Source organism: Tasmannia lanceolata, unplaced genomic scaffold (assembly GCF_043159265.1).
Source record: "Tasmannia lanceolata isolate RefF3 unplaced genomic scaffold, GAP_Taslan_0.1 ptg000015l, whole genome shotgun sequence".
Lineage (NCBI taxonomy): Eukaryota > Viridiplantae > Streptophyta > Magnoliopsida > Canellales > Winteraceae > Tasmannia > Tasmannia lanceolata.
In genome coordinates, this window is record NW_027518692.1 from 41,280,243 (window position 1) to 41,297,779 (window position 17,537).

The following is a 17,537-nucleotide window of genomic DNA, read 5'->3' on the forward strand; positions in this document are numbered from 1 at the left end:
TTGATACAACTGGGAGGACCTCTACGTATTATCCCTCCGTATGGAAAAGAGTGGTAGAGAGAGAGAGAGAGAGAGAGAGAGAGAGAGAGAGAGAGAGAGAGAGAGAGAGAGAGACATGGTAGTCATCTTATTCCTCCGTTTGGTAATGGTCTATATTCTGATTTCCCTTGATTTATCCCCATGTTTTTTATTCTTGTCATGAAGTTCAGTTGTGATCCTTATATCTTCAATAGATCCATCCATCGTGTTCCATTCATAGATGCAATTCTTATAAAGACGACACAGATCTAGCTCTATTTCTTCTCTTGTTTCTTTGTTCAAGAGCGGAAGTAGAGGGAGCAAGATTGTTAGTCATTTTGGTCTTTTGGTTATTACAAGTCAATCTATTGATGTAAACAGATGCTTGAAGGGGAGCCACTTCCATCCATGGAGATTTGTGCACTGGTTTGAAGAGATCAAGGATCGAGTGGCAGGCTCATCCATATCTGAAAACTAGTAAGAATTTTAAAATTTTGAATATTTGAAAGTTCAAATTTGAATCTAGTAACAGGCAAGGATGTCAAAATTTTAAATTCAGGTATGGAAGTAGATGATAAATAACCTTAGATTAACAAATTCAAGAAGAGGTTTCACTTGATTAGTTTCGAAGAAGTAAGAGATGGACAAGATATAATTCAAACAGTTGACTATGTTGGATTCAAATAGAGTACCACAAATATGATTCTATCAGGTTTATGAGATAAATCTGTTTCAGGCTAAAAGCATACGAGTACAAAAGAATCCGAACACAAATGGAAGTTATCTGTAATTAAGCAAGACACGCATATCTGTAATCAAAGACGGTTCACACTGTTATTGGTGAAACTTGAAATAAAAACAAGTCCAATTGCAAGCTATTCAACTTTCAATACTGCCACCTGCATCCATTTCGAAAAAAAAATAGTGCCACCTGCATATTGCAGACCAGACACAACCATTACTCTCAAAGAAGGAAATTGTGTAAACTACTGGTATCGAATGAAATAGAAGTGATAAAAAAAATAAAAGGCAAAATTACCTGTCGTTGGAGACTGGTAAAGCAGTGAACAGAAAGAAGGGGCAACCCAATACCCAAATCCAGTCTTAAAAACCCAATTCCATTAAAGACCGAATTTCCATCTCTCTCTCTCTCTCTCTCTCTCTCTCTCTCTCTCTCTCTCTCTCACACACACACACACACACACACACACACACCCACACCCACACCCACACCCACACCCACATATGGAATTGCACAATGAGGAAAAAAAACATCTGGAAAAACTGCATCTTTTCAGTGTATTATATCCTTCTGTTTCTCCTCAAATTCTCTTATAGAACTCTTCTGCTCATTTCTCTAATGTCTCGACCCTTGAGAATCATCCTTAGCAGGAGGGGGAATCTGTACTTGCGGATGTGTGGGACTAGACCCTCTCCCTTGCTCCATATTCTGATAAAACTGGTTAAAGTACTGAGGATTCAACACCCCAATATGACCATCTTGAGAAAGCCCAAGCTCCAAGCCAGGAAGCTGCTGGTTATGTCCCCCCAAAATCGAGCTAAAACTCATTGAACCCAGATTGGAACCTTGCAATTCAAACCCATGAAAGCCCACTCTAGGCAAGAAATTTGAGCTTTCCCTGCCCAAATTCAACGTTGGCTCCAACGAATGAAGGAACCCAGAACCAAAACCACTTATAGAGGGCCATAAAGCTGTACCCATTGGAGATCTACCAAAATTCCCACCTAACATGGTCCAATTAGTCCTACTACTCGACGCGAACCCCGGTCCCAATTCATCTATCTTTGGATGCAGACCAGCCAAAACAGACGTCCCCTGCTCCGAAACGCATCCAGCAACAGCTAGTGCCGAGGCCGGAATTGTTCCAGTCCCAGTTGCAGCGATGATCGATGGCTCGGCCTGTTGCAACAGCCACTGTATGGTTTCTCCATCTGATTTGTGGCCTAGTTCTCTTGTTAGTTGGAAAATTCTAGCAGCACAGAGAGCTGGCATTCTGATTCTCCTCCCTCTGCCTTCCACCTTTGTGTGCCTATCTTTGTTAGAGCTTCTCTTGGGTACCAATTGTTTCTTTCCGTCGTCTTTCTCTGACACTACAATTTGTAATTCCCTTTTCTCTACTGCTTTGTTTTCTCTAATATCTGGGTGTGTGAGACCCAGAGTCTGATTGAAGTTGGACACCTCTTGACGCAGCTTTGACCCATTGTGATCCATGAAAACAGAGGAAAGGAACAGCTTTAATTGAATAAGGTGACCTTAAAAAACCCGGACGGGTGTGGCTCTCCGGCTTAAAGTCGTGAGTATGCTCCCAAGTGACGAGAGTTTGAATCCCCCTGTAGGAAACACGGCACGCGTGGTTTACGGGTGATTGCGCGCATCCATAGGGATTAGTCCCTCCCTAAAATGGGGTGGGATACCTATGTCATGAAAAAAAATAAGGTGACCTTAAAAAGCCTGAACTTTCATGCGATTTCACTGTTTTTAGCAAGCAATGAGCTTGTTCTTCAAGAGACGCAGAAAGCCAACATACCCATTTCAAATTCACAGTCTGTAACTGTCTATCTTCTTTCTAGTTTTCTTTCCTCCTTTTCTTTCCCCCCATTTCCCTTTTATTTTCTTCCTCTTTTTGACTGTTGTGAAATTGGACTGTTTTGATATGAGACCAACTTTTGTTAACTTACCAACTTCTCCAAAAGGACCAAAACTTCTCCAAAAAAGCTTAAGCTTTTGGAGAAAGACGTTATTTATCTTTTATACTTTAACACTCCCCCGCACGTGTGGCCCACGTGGCACATGTGGTCCCACTTTGGGCCGACCATCGGATGTGGATTTTTGCTTTTCGCTATCCGGGAGGTTTGAACTCGAGACCATTGGTATTGATACCATGTTAACTTACCAACTTCTCCAAAAGCTTAAGTGAAAGGCGTTATTTATCTTTTATACTTTAACAACTTTAACTGCTAATTTCACCACTTCAGACCTATAAAAATCTTTCCCACATTCCATGGGTTCCCTCATTATTGCAACAACAATTTTTTGTTTGTATCTCTCTTGTAAGATACTCAAGTGACATGTGGCACTGTGGCAGCGTCACAAAGGTACACATGTCAATCGATGAATGGTCACATAGGGCCATTATTCTGCACAAATCCAGACCCACGTGTCCAGAAAAGAAAAGAAAATTACGGAACCAAAAACCATAAGAAGTGAGAGGTAAGGTGGGGTTGTTGCAGTTACAACTTGAGTCTATATTTAACTGTTTGAAGCAGTTTCTGACAGTACATGGGTCTTTCATAGGTCTGCAGTTTTGCTTTTCTTCTTCTTCGTCTTTTTTTCATGGATCCAAAGCTGCATTTCTGACTTTAAAGATGGTCTGAAGATGCTATGAAACTCATCATTGGAGTTGGAGAGGATCATCTAGAGATACCCATCTCATGGTTAGTTTTTATCTCATGTTGAGGAAAGCTAAATAGAAGTGTATCTGTCAAAATAAACACCTATTTTTCTAAGGATAACAAGACCAAACTCAAGAAAATGGCATGGTATTATACCTTTCTCATGACAAAGACACCCATTTTCAAATGAATTTGGAAAGTAATTCTTATGTTCAAATGTTGGGTTATGATTTTTTTTATATAAGCAATACACCAAATATACTTGTATATACTATCGCCCAAGAAATTGCACTGATCAAATCATTTTAACCGACCCATTGGACGCACAATCGTCAAGAAGTAGGATGTTGACTGATCACTCTTACTTCCAATATTTACAATTTTGAGATGTGGACCCACCAACTGGATGGTCGGATTCAGCGCTATCTGTACCTATTTGGCACTATAGATTGTTCATACGTTTAGTTTTGGTGTGTATTCTAACAACAGTAATTGTTACATTCTGAGGATTCCCATCACTTCGCATGTCATGTAAGTGCAAAATCATGTGATGGTTGGGAGTGGCCTTTCATTCTTTATCGTTTTCATACCCTCCAAGGGGATTTGCTAGGCCCATTGCAAGTTGATGTGATGATCGAAATTCAAATTTCAAGCTGGTATCATTATGGCCTCTTCACCGTTAAAAAAAAAATCAAGCTGAAGGAAACACATATCTTTTCTGTTGTTGGGTTTTCCTTTCCCTCTTCTCTCTCTCTCTCTCTCTCTCTCTCTCTCTCTCATTATTTTTTTCTCTTTCTTTTATGTGTGGAGAAGACCCTTTTGTTAGTGTTAATAATGATGGGAATGAGTATGAGTGTGTAGATGCTTGCAGTACTTGTCATACGTGTTTCCCACCATGGAGACATGTAGGGGCCCTTCTAAAGCTGTTGACATACCACTGAAGATCTCATGAATTCAAAGCAAACAAATAAAAGATCTTACTTTATATGGCTTGGAAGAGATATTTTCACAATAGATAAGCTTCGATCTCTGTTTGGCTTAATGCCTTAATCATTTGTGCCTCCAACTCATCTTTTTCAAAGGCTTTTTCTTTGCCCATTTGAATGGGAGGTGATAACAACCCGTTCAATCTCAATAATTAAAACCCCTGGGGTTAGAGCCTCATGACCCTTTGGGTCGAACCCAAGGCTCTCACCATCAGGTTGTAAAGGTTGTTCCTGATGTGGCAGACGTAGTAGAAAAGATGGTGAAGATCACCTTCTTTAACCTTGAAAAGAGATCTTTGAATCCACAAAGAGCAGACAACCAAAATTCCCTAAAAAAGATGAAATATTAAAAGGGAGCGTGCGTGTAATGCAGGGGGAGTGAAATATCATCTCCCCAAAATCTATCATTGCAATTTGATCACATTACTTAAATAAGTAGCAAACACCCTTAAGCTAACCAAGACTCCTAACGTAACTCAACTTGCATATTTACCAAAAGTAGAGCTTTCTTAAAATTGTAAACTTATCTTTCTAAAAAAAGTAAAATTCTGCTCCACCTAAAAGTCACTAGGAATTAATAATTAAGGGCCCGTTTGGATGCCCAGAAGAATTTGATTTGGATTTCTCACATTTGCAGCCCTTTTTGCACTGTGATTTGGATCTGGATCAAATCCTTCAATTTCCAAATTAGCAACTGACAGTGAAAAAAAGCAAATTTTCAAATATGTTGTGGAAATAAGAAATTGAAAATCCACAGATCTGCCAGTTTCCTTCACCCTCTCTGCTCCTCAACCTCTCCCCTCCACTAGGAAGTACCCCCTACCCTCTCTCTCTCTCCCTCTACATGAGCTGGAAGATTTGTTCATTTTGTATTAAAAACTCAATTCCAAATCCAAATACAAAATATGAGGTATCCAAACGGGCCCTAAAGGAATTCTAAACTATTGTGACATCCAGCACGCTTAAAACACTTACCATGTGAAAGATTAAAATTTACTAAAAACAGTAAATTTTGACTTCAGACTAAATTTGATCATCAAAACTTCAACTTTTTGCGATTCTTCTGAACTTCCAGTGAACCTTGGTTGATTGCCACCATGTAGTACTCATTCTGATAACCGTAGCCCAAGTCATAACTTTCAGAAGATAGGTTACGCGCCACCACTTCTTGTGCGCTTTTGACTTGGTTTCTTCTAATCCAATTGCTCCAGGTAGTCATCGGTGACATGTTCTACATCAATCACCTCCACTTCTAGAAAACTCACCCTCAAGTTCTTCACTGGCTTTGGTTCATAATACTCAAATATTGAATGTTTGTGATATTGCCATGTCATTAGGAAGATCAACAAGACATGCATTGTCATTAATCTTCTAGATTATCTAGAGGGGGCGCATCTTCTTGTTCTTTAGCTTCTTGTACTTTCCTACTGGAAATTGTTCTTTCCTTAGGTGAGCATGTCACATTTTGTGAAAACTCCGATCCCCTATGCTGGTAAACATCTTTCTTGTATTTGACATCAGTATCCTACAATGCATAGTCATGATTCTCGCAGCCATTTTGTCAATAGAAACGCTGGAAAACTTTGGTAATATTACGATGCTTAGGGGCATGCCCATACATGATCTTGAAAGGAGATTTTTCTGTAGATCGATTTGTCATTTTGTTGAAGGAAAACTTAGCTTGAGCAAGACAAAAATCCCACTGTCTGGGCATATCTCCAGAAAATATTTCTCAAAGTCTGATTCACCATCTCTGTCTGACCGCCTATTTGGGGATGGTGCACACTGATGTACTGCAATGTAGTGTCGAATTGTCTCCATAAGGTCCTCTGGAAATGACTCCAGAACTTTATATCACAACCTGAAATAATTGAATTTGGGACACCATAATATTAAGAGATGTTATATGCTATGCTATCTTTAGTATATATGTGAATATCCAGCCTTTTTAAGTACTAGTAAAAATGCACGTGTGTTGCACATGGGACCCAAATATCAGTTCAAATAGTGCAATAGTTTGAGACTAAATAAGCAATAGTTTCAAAGAGAAAATGAAAGTTGATTTTAAAAAAAGGGAAAAAGCTATAATACATGAAAAATAGAGCGAGGTGGTGGTGATAGTAAATAGGCTAAATATATCAGTAATTACTCTCAAAAGCTCTAAACATTTGTCAATCAAACATAATATTGCATTAATCCTTGAAAGACATCCTCTTAAGAAAGTAATATGGAATACACCCCATAGCCTATATACCCCATAGCCTAAAGGTAAAAGAAAAATTATTAATACATGAACATTGATAAAGAAGCGCTAAAACAACGAAGTTTTTGTAATAGCACTACTCACCGTATTTTGTTGAGCGCACTCCTCACCTTATGAAAATGTATGGTATGGCCCGTACCATAGGATGATCCAAACCGTCCATTAGATGGGCCACTGCCTACATAGGTGGTGCCCCAAAAATAATTTTCATAGGTTGATCCGAACCCTCAGATTTATAGAGGGTTATAGGTTGATCCAAACCGTCCATGTGATGGAACACAACATCAATCGGTTGTGCCCATAAAATCATTTCCATAGGTTGTATTTTATAATAGCACTACTCACCGTATTTTGTTGATCGCACTCCTCACTTTATTAAAATGTACGGTATGGCCCGTACCATATGATGATCCAAACCGTCCATTAGATGCACCACTGCCTACATAGGTGGTGCCCCAAAAATAATTTTCATAGGTTGATCCGAACCCTCCGATCTATAGAGGGTTATAGGTTGATCCAAACTGTCAATGTGATGGAACACAACATTAATCGGTTGTGCCCATAAAATCATTTCCATAGGTTGATCCTAGCCCTCTAATCGATAGAGGTTTCCATAATTGTTGTTCCGCTTAAGGTGCCCGGAATCCGTCAATATTTTGCAAGTGTCCTGCATGAGTAATATCAAGTAGTTCTTTTGTCATTGTCATATGTCTTTACCTCTTCTTGGTACTTTTTTCCGTAATTGTCATAGACAGGTATCCGTGTCGGTACTTTTCGTATGTAGATTACGATTTTACCCTAAAGAAAGTAGGTAATATCATAACGTCTTATGCAAGAGAATAAGCATAATACACTTGGGATATAGATGGAATTTTTGCCAAAGGGAAGAAAATAACCAAAGATTTTGCCTTTATATATGTAGATGTAGTCATGTAGATTACGATTTTACCCTAAAGAAAGTAGGTAATATCATAACTTTTTATTGAAGAGAATAGGCATAATACAACTGGGATATAGACGGAATTTTTGGCAAAGGGTGGAACACATTAACCCATCATTTTGCCTTTATATATAGTAGTTAGCTTAGATTTTTGCCTATATAAGCTTCTATTAGCCTGCTGTTGGTTCTACTTTTTCCCACATATACATAGTTTGTTACAACAGATATCCATCTCAAAGGGGCATATATTGACTTAATTTTTTGCTCTCTTTCCTTAGATGTGTAAAATTTCAATGTACTTAAATGGGAATGGGAATGAGATTTAGAGACTTTTAGCTACTATTGTAAGGGCAACCTGTGTAAGCATTTATGTCAGTGCTTGTTTTCTTTCTACAACTACATGTATGTACATTGGCATTTATAGAATCACAAGAAACACCATCTAGAAGAAAATAGAGGGAATCTTTGTGACACGGAAACTAGAAAAGAAAGCTCACTGTCAACACAAAAAACCAACCTTTCTCTTTCCAACACTTCTCTTTGTGCTCTACACCTGGCTCCCTCATTATGACAATATGAGGAGACATCGACCATGGGAGGATTTAAATAGGTTACAGCAAAATCCCCCTTGAATATTGCAATAAATAAAGGGGAGTGATAAATCGACTCCCATATATCTTAAATCGACCCCCCATGTGTCTATCTCTCTCCAACCCAGAGGAGAGAGAAAGACACATAAGGAGTCGATTTATCACTACCCTAAATAAAAAGCAATGTTTTAAAACGCAGATGCAAATCGAAATGCGGCCAAAACAAATCTAGTTGAATTGGCATGACAAGGTTGAGTACTCGGTTGACACAGTTGATTACTCAGTTGACACGGTCGTAACTCCGGAGAGTCAAAGGAGTTTGATTAACTTTGTAGAGAAAAATGCGGACTTGGACAAGAACGTGGCCAAGGTAAAAGGGAGTCAACTCTGAGGAGTCTACGATGACACGGAGTTTTGAAACTATGATAAAAAGTGGCGAATAAAGAGAGAATAATAAAGGGGATTGATATCAGGGTGATCATGTTTTAATAAATAACAGGGAGAACTCGCCATAATTTACATATTTCAATTAGCTGGCAAAGGTTATTACAATCCTCCAAAAAGCTCTCAACAGCCAAATCAGAAGTGTAAACCAAAAGTGAGTTGTCCCATTATGAAAACATGGTTATGTGGATATTAGAACACACAAAAACATGAAGATTTACGTGGTTTAACCATAGTTACCAAAATGTGATATGTCAAAAAACAAAAACAAAATGGGACAGGAAAAATTCGAGTTTATTATGGTATTGGCTCATAAAAACACAGTCAAAAGGTCAAATAAATGAAAACACGTAAAAAAACATAATTTATACGTATAAAAGTTTATCATTTACAAAATATAGCAGGGATAAAATTAGAAAGTTGGTAAAAAAAAAACTCATTTAATAAGTTTAAAACACCTTTTAAACATTTTCCTTAATAAAACAGAAATTTTTTTTATGAGAAAAGCATTCCTACGATGCAGCGCAGGGAGCTTAACTGTGCTTTAGTGGTTTATAAAGCCTCCCATTGGTTCGTATAGCGGGTCCCCCTTTGAAACGTATAGCAAGTCCACAAGAAAGGAACTAATGGGAGGCTTTATAAACCATTAAAGCACAGTTAAGCCCTGCAGCGCTTTTCTTTTTTTTTACTGTAGTTAAAAGTTTTAGACAAAGTATTAAACGGGTACGAAACATGTTTCTTTTCAAAAATGCTGTTTAAAATGAAGTTTCTCTAACTATGGGTTTAACATTATTGTCTATATCCATAGGGTGAGCTCCTTTATCTTCCAATCTGAAAAAATATCAAGATTACAAGAGATCTCAAAACCCCCATCTCTCTTGTAATAAACACCATCCTTGCTCTCTCTAACCAAACTATATGCTCATTTACTATAAAAAGGAAATGCCTCCTTCCTTAGGTTTATAAAACACTCTTAGAAAACTAAGAAAAACATAAAAAGAACCTCACAACTATTTACTAATCTAACAGTACGTTGAAATAAGACATAAATCTGACAATCTCCACATTGGCTGCTTCGTAGCCTCCTTAAAGATTTCTTATTTGCGAATTCGACTTATACCTGTTTAAGATACAATAGGTCCACCCCTGTCACTCTAGGTGACCTACCAATCTTTAACATAATGAAAGATTGATCGAGTCAACTTCTCTAATCTTCACCAAGTTTATCTTACCATATATCCATACGAGTATCTTGTGATGGCAAACATTGCTTGTTCCTATCATAGTAAATAAACTTTATTTTTGGCCTAAGTGAATGGTATTTGGACTGTCACGATATAACTCTGATATATTGCTTTAACCCAAGTTTAGTGACTAAATCAGACACCCAAAAAGCCTCATTGGTACCCTTTGTGGTTGTCATGTACTCCACCCTCAATTGTAGAAAAGGTAGCTTTTGATTGAAGCATAACACCCTCAGTAATAGGCGCACTTTACCGATATCTAATTTATATAACTGGATTTTTCATATATTGCTAATAACGGTGATTGCAATTGAGAAATCTGATCGACTATACACCATGCCATACATAATACATACCACTACACTAGCAATCTGATGGACTATACACCATGCCATACATAAGACATTCCACTACAGTAGCATATGAAGCTCGGAACATATCTTATTTTTTATCATCTATGGTAGGCCACAACCTAGCATACAATTTGAAATGATTTGTCAGAGGAGCAGCTACCAATTTAAACCCTGTTCGTTTGGGATTATGGCAACCGATTGTCACCCCCAAATTCGATTAATGGACTCAAAATTACATTAGTTTTCAGTCCAAGGATTAGGGGTCACAATCGGTTGACATAATCCCAAACCAACAGGGTCTAAATTGGTAAGTGCTCCTTCGACGTAAGGCCCTGTTCATTTCAGATTGTGACAACCGATATTGAGCCCCCCCCCCCCCCCCCCCCCCCCCCCCCCCCAAGCTGATAATTGGATTCAAAATTAATGTAATTTTGACTCCAATAATCGGTTAGGGGGCTCACAATAGGTGGTCACAGTCTCGAACGGACAGGGCCTTAGTGTTATCAAGATTGAATCTCTGTGACGGACTGGACCTTTTGCACTATGAGGTTCGCCCTGTAGCGTAGGAAACTATCTCGAACTGGGCCGTGTGTACCGTTCCGGTGTGAACATGAATCATAAAGAAATCAAAGAGTGGGTACCAATGTTTGTGAGATTATTTAGTCCATAGAGTGATCTATTCAATTTACAAAACAACTTTTCATTACCTTCCTCTTTGAAGCTAAATCTGTTCTTCTAATTCACCATGATGCCTCATAGTTGATATTTATCAGATTCGATTGATATAGGATAATATACCACTACAATGCTCTACAATTATCCTCAGTTCATTTAGTCGGTGCTGATTTCCAAATCTTCTTAGTTGATTTTTCTATTGATTTAGCCGAATTGATGAAAACATGAATAGCATCCAAAGCAAAAATGAATATTTTGTCAATTTTCCCTATCAATCAATCCGTAGATCAGGGCCTATTGATTAATATTGTAATTCGATCCTCATTGGATTCATATCTCACTGATTGATCTTCAATTGTGAATTTGATTAATGCAGGAGAACAAAATTTGGGCAAATTTTCTAACCATTAGATCTATTGGGAACAGTTGAATACAATTAGTGACTGTTAGATCAAGGGATCAATCGTTAACATCAATTATGGTGCTCCGAAATTACAGTCATTTGATAGTCCCCATCCGATTCTAATGTTTGAGAATGGTTATGCGTCGAAGTTAGCCATGACCGAGGTTAGTTCACTTCTAAGATTATGAGGTATAGAAAGAGGCCATTAGGCATCAAATTAACAAATTTTTACATCATTTGGAGGCCATCAATGAGATTATTTAGTCCATAGAGTGATCTATTCAATTTACAAAACAACTTTTCATTACCTTCCTCTTTGAAGCTAAATCTGTTCTTCTAATTCACCATGATGCCTCATAGTTGATATTTATCAGATTCGATTGATATAGGATAATATACCACTACAATGCTCTACAATTATCCTCAGTTCATTTAGTCGGTGCTGATTTCCAAATCTTCTTAGTTGATTTTTCTATTGATTTAGCCGAATTGATGAAAACATGAATAGCATCCAAAGCAAAAATGAATATTTTGTCAATTTTCCCTATCAATCAATCCGTAGATCAGGGCCTATTGATTAATATTGTAATTCGATCCTCATTGGATTCATATCTCACTGATTGATCTTCAATTGTGAATTTGATTAATGCAGGAGAACAAAATTTGGGCAAATTTTCTAACCATTAGATCTATTGGGAACAGTTGAATACAATTAGTGACTGTTAGATCAAGGGATCAATCGTTAACATCAATTATGGTGCTCCGAAATTACAGTCATTTGATAGTCCCCATCCGATTCTAATGTTTGAGAATGGTTATGCGTCGAAGTTAGCCATGACCGAGGTTAGTTCACTTCTAAGATTATGAGGTATAGAAAGAGGCCATTAGGCATCAAATTAACAAATTTTTACATCATTTGGAGGCCATCAATGAGATGTCTCCAAATATTTTGATCTCTGAAATTCTAGAAATCTAGCCCGGGGTATGCCCTAGATGATCAATTCTTCTTCCAATACATGTGCTATAGGTCGTTCACTTTGCTAGAATCATGCGTTGGAATCGGGATCTGATTCCAGTCTGCCCAATTCCGCTGCTTGGTTAAAAAAGAATGGAATCATGGGAGCATAATTCACACCAAGGCGGAATTAAGAAGGGGGAAACTCTGGAATGTGTTTCCTGGCCAAGATGTGGTGGTATTCTGATACCACCCCGGTTGGAATGGAATTTTTATTAGATTTTTTGAATTAAAATTTTCTTATTTCATTTAAAGGAGAATCAGAATATGATGTCGATTCTGATTGCTGATTCCGACAATAAAAATGCAGCCTATGTGTACAGTGTGGATTGAGGTGGCCTATCAACTTTGGTAGTCCAGTTTCTACTAAACCAGGCTCCTCTCATTATTGAACGAGGTAGTAGAGAGAGAAAGAGAGGGGGGGGATTTAGGGTTTAGCAATGGGAGACAAAAGCTTGGTTCCAGTGTTGGTTTTATGGTGCTAGCATACCTAACCATGTGTCCAGACTAGGCCTAAGGCAGCATGACAGACATAGTGCTCAACCCTTGTACTTGCCTATTGAATATACCTCACTAATTGATCCTTGATTGTGAGTTTGATTAATCCAGGAGATTAAAATTTGGGTGAAATTTCTAACCATTACATCTATTGGGAACAATTGAATACAAGTCATGATTGTTAGATCAAGGGATCAAACCTTAATGATCGATTATGATTCTCCTATTATTCACACTGTCATTTGATAGTCCCCATCCAATTCTAATGTTAGAAAATGATTCACGTTTCAAATTTGGTAATGCGGCCCAACAGATCCAAAATGGATGGTCAAGATCAAAAACTGATGTGGTCGGACAATCTTAACATTGAAATATTTTCAATTGTATTTCCATTTGTAGTGAACAATTGGTTTGGCCCGGGGTGAAAGATAGGAGATCCAAGAGTTTGCCTCCCATGCCAAAATCACTACTTATTTCCCTATAATATTATTTTAAGTTAACCTTATTTGGAAATTGGACATTAAGGCCTCTTTAAAAGCTATTTAAATATGTCATTTCTAATATCATTTCAATTATTAGATTAAAATTATCAAGTTTAACTTCAAAACCATTTTCATATACATAAGATAATGATGCTTTAAGCTCCTTCATGACTAACTTAAAAAATAAAAATATTATCGAGGTCATCCACCCAAATCCAGCTCAATTTCTGTGCGGCAAAGTTGGCCATAACCGAGGTTAGATCGACTCTAAGATTATATGCAAATAATTTGTAGAGTTACCCAAAGAGGCCCTGAAGCATCAAATCAATAGATCTTTAGATGATTTAGAGATGATGAGATGAGTCAGAATTTAATTCCAATCCACCCAATTCCGGCATTTGGTTCAAAAAAAAAAAAAAAAAGGTTGAACGGACTCAAGGAGGTGGAATTGACACCAGGGCGGAATTAGAGGAAAATGGTAGAATCTGTTTCTCGCTCCAAGATGTGGTATTTTGATTATCAATTTTTTTGAACTAAAATTTTTTTTATATATATTTTTTTTCATTCTTTTTGCCGGCATAATCCTTTGCTTTAAGATGAAGTTACAACTGCAGCACCGCAAAGTAGATGCTCGAGTTTCATGTAACTTTAGATGTCGCTTCGCGTTCCCAGTCGCCTTTACGTACAGCAGGGAGAATCAGACTAGGAATCAAAATATGCTGTCAATTCCAATTCCCAATTCCGGCAATCCAAGTGCAGCCTATGTGTACAGTGTGGATTTAGGTGGGCTATCAACTTTGGGAGTCCAGTTTCTACTAAACCAGGCGCCTCCCATTCCAAATTTATAAAGTGGTCGCTGAGCATACTTACATGAGCCCTAATCCATAGGGTTTGTTAGAATAGGATTAGTGTGTTGAGCATTAAATTAATTAATAGAGCACGAAGAGATGCTCATCTCTCTTTCGTCTCTCTCATTGGTCCTTTTTCCCACTGATTTAGGGGAAAAAATGTTACTCCAAGGTGCCTTGGTTGGTGTATTACGTCACCTAAAAACACTAACAAAGCATGAGGGTGCCTAAATAATGTCAAGCACAAACTCACTTCTATATATATGAAAAGAAAGCAATGTTCCCACAACCCAAATTCAAAGAGAAGAAGGTTCAGGGTTTTGCAATGGGAGGCAAAGGCATAGTTCCAGTGTTGGTTTTCATGGCGCTTGCATTCATGACCATGGGTCCGGACTTGGCCCATGGCACCGTGATCGGCATACTGCTCAACCCTTGTACCACAGTGGAATGCGTCGCACAGTGTAAATATTACCTCAAGAAGAAGCATTACAGCGCGGCCTGTAGTGGAGGACTATGTATATGCTCAGATTGAAAGCCTTAATGCTTCACTTTCGATCCCTTAAACTCCATATTAATGGCCTATTAAATTAAGTGAAGGCAAACTAGATATCTTATTGCAGTTTCTCTTTTTGTCTGATGAAATTAGGAGATTCATTTCTTGTAAACGAAAGAAAATGATCACTCTATTGTATGCATGCATTTATGGCTCAATACACACATCTATAGAGAGAAATAGAGCATGGTGTTATTATTTTATTTTTTTAATGACAAAGAAATTATAGTACTAAAACCCAGGAAGCTACCTGGAGATTGAGACCATCGATGCAACCAAAACACACATAATAAATCAAGGTGGAAGGAAATCGAAAGTTTCCAAAACCACACTTGAAACTCCCTCCCTGGCCAGTCTATTAGCCTCCCTATTTGCTGCGCGCTCTTCGTACATGATGGAAAGATATGTAGTGGATTTAGCTACTCTGGACTCGCGATCCATTATCTCATCAATCCAGTAAGCATGGTGTTATTTTTTGTTGGAAAACACTTCTAAAATGGGCGTAGGCGTATTAGAAATAAAAATTATGACAGTATATGACTAAAATACCCTTAGGGTAAAATTATCAAATAAATGCCACCTCAACTGAACCACTTATCTAGCAAACCCCTAATAAATCTAAGTGTTAGTCACAAAATCAGCTTCTACTGATTTGATGGCCAAGATGAACCCATCTAAATTTAGCCTCCTAATGATGAAAGTAGTGGGACCCGTTTCCAATCAACAATCTCATTATGATCCATCAATGGTAACTTCCTTTTTTGGGCCGAGATGATATATTCGTCCCCATTTTCTTCCCTTGGCCATCCCTTTTAGCATAAAAAGAGCAGTCATAAATACATTATGGTTGGGTGGCCCAGGTAAGAAAACGGGGGAAATATATCACTCACCCACTCCATCCGTCACACCACGCTTTATTTTTTACAATTTTCCAGGACCAGTTGCTTTTTGGCCTTTATAGGAAACATAGATGGGTACTCTTTAAAGAGAAAAGTTGGGGAAGTGATATATTCGTCCCTTCTTCTTTCCAGGGCCACCCGTTGTAGTGTAAAATAGAGTCATAAATGCAGTAGAGTCGGGTGGCCTAGGGAAGAAAAGGGGGTGAACATATTAGTTTCCGAAATGTTGGGCAGAAAGAAAGGGACCAACGCTCGTCTTATAAAGAGGGGTCGAATCATGAATTTTAGGTCAGCTCAGTCTCATTTGTGTAACTGATTGAGCCCACAAGAGACCCAGTCTCGCGCTGCCCTTCCTTTAACCCTTTTGAAAGCACTATACTAGCTTCGTCTACAAGTAAGCTCTTGTTCTTCTTCAAAGATGGTAAATGATACAGGCCTTATTATTTGAATGACGTCTAAGAGAAGTGGCTCCAGCTCAATTCCAATACTCTTGAAAAGTCAAAAAAAGGGGGTTCTATGTATATAAACTAACATGTCGTCTCAAAAGTATAGGAATGAAAATGGACATATCTTTGATTACAATAAGAAAAGTGATGCATGTTGCACATGAAAAATGACTTCATTTCACTTTCCTTCTAAATAACTTGCATCCAAAGGAAGCCTTGATGAAAATGATTTGAGGAATTTATAGGCGACCGTGGCGTCTGAAAAGGGTTCAAAAAAGCTTTCGAAATGACAGTTTTGACCCTCCACTTATCTAGGCCGCTGGACTAATCACCATCTGTACGGCCTCATAGCCGATTTGCATATCAATGGCTACAATCACGGTTAAGTATAAAAGATTAAATAATGCCTGCTTAAGCTTGTGGAGTACTCGGTAGTTTCACATGTTATCAGAGTAATTTCCTAGGTTCAAAACTCCTTGATATTAAAAATCCACATCTAATGGCCACCCCAAAAGAGGGGCCACATGTGCCATGTGTAGGCCATGCCCAACCCTAAAAAAGAGGGGCCGCAAATGAGTAGGAGTGTTAAAATATAAAAGATTAAATAATGCCTTCTCCAACTACTTCAGCATTTGGAGTTATTGGTAGTTTCACAATCACCAAAGATAGCCCCACCTTATGATACTGATAATGGGCCCCTTTTTTTCACAATTTGATTATTGGGTTTTCTCCATTTCATTTGTTGTTTCATTATTATCCATTTATTTTGTTAATTTAAAAAAAAAATTGTATTTTTTGCCTATCTCTGGCCAACATGCACCAATCTGTTTCACATATTACACCCAGGGGAAATTGAGGCCTCTGAGGAAACAAAAGTATCATAACATCACCAATACGACTCTATTTTGTTGCATTTCTGCCAGTATACCAAGGAATTGATTTGAATTTGCATGGGCATGTTATCTTGAGAAAGACAAAGAACTAAAGTTTTTCTTCCATTTTTTAGAGACTCTAGATGTAGAGAGAACCCTTATATTCCACAAAGATCTCATATACACTCAAGAGTATAGAAGAATTTGGGCTCACAATTTAAATCTAGGTAAAAATAATAAAAACCTAGTCTATGTCCTAAGGTTAGTTTTTATTCAGCTTATATATTTTAGGGTTGCCCCCTTTTTTTTTCCTTCTCACCCACTACAAGCCAGCAGTTTGGCCTCTAGCTTCCTTTGCTTATTCACCTTAGCAATGAAATCCTCAACCCTTTTGTTCAATTCCTCAGCTGGCAAACCAAGTTCTTCTCCTTCTATACCCTCATCCCCTTTGTTCTTCTCTTCTCCATCTCCCCCTCCTTTTTCTTTTTTATCCTCCTCTCCATCTTCTTTAATTATCTCCACATTCTCTTCAACTAAAGGCATCTCCTTTGCCTTCTCCCTCTCTTTCTCTTCAATTGAAGAGATCTTTTGGAG

At 38.0% G+C, this 17,537-nt stretch overlaps 1 pseudogene across 1 annotated transcript; it reads right to left on the reverse strand.

The window, feature by feature from the left end:
• Positions 1–707: 707 nt before the first annotated feature.
• LOC143845927 (transcription factor TCP20 pseudogene) lies at positions 708–2,690 on the reverse strand (annotated as a pseudogene). The gene is made up of 2 exons (XR_013234567.1): positions 1,058–2,690; positions 708–949 (listed from the first exon to the last, which is right to left on the reverse strand). The product of XR_013234567.1 is annotated as a transcription factor TCP20 pseudogene (transcript).
• Between the last annotated feature and the right edge of the window lie 14,847 nt (positions 2,691–17,537).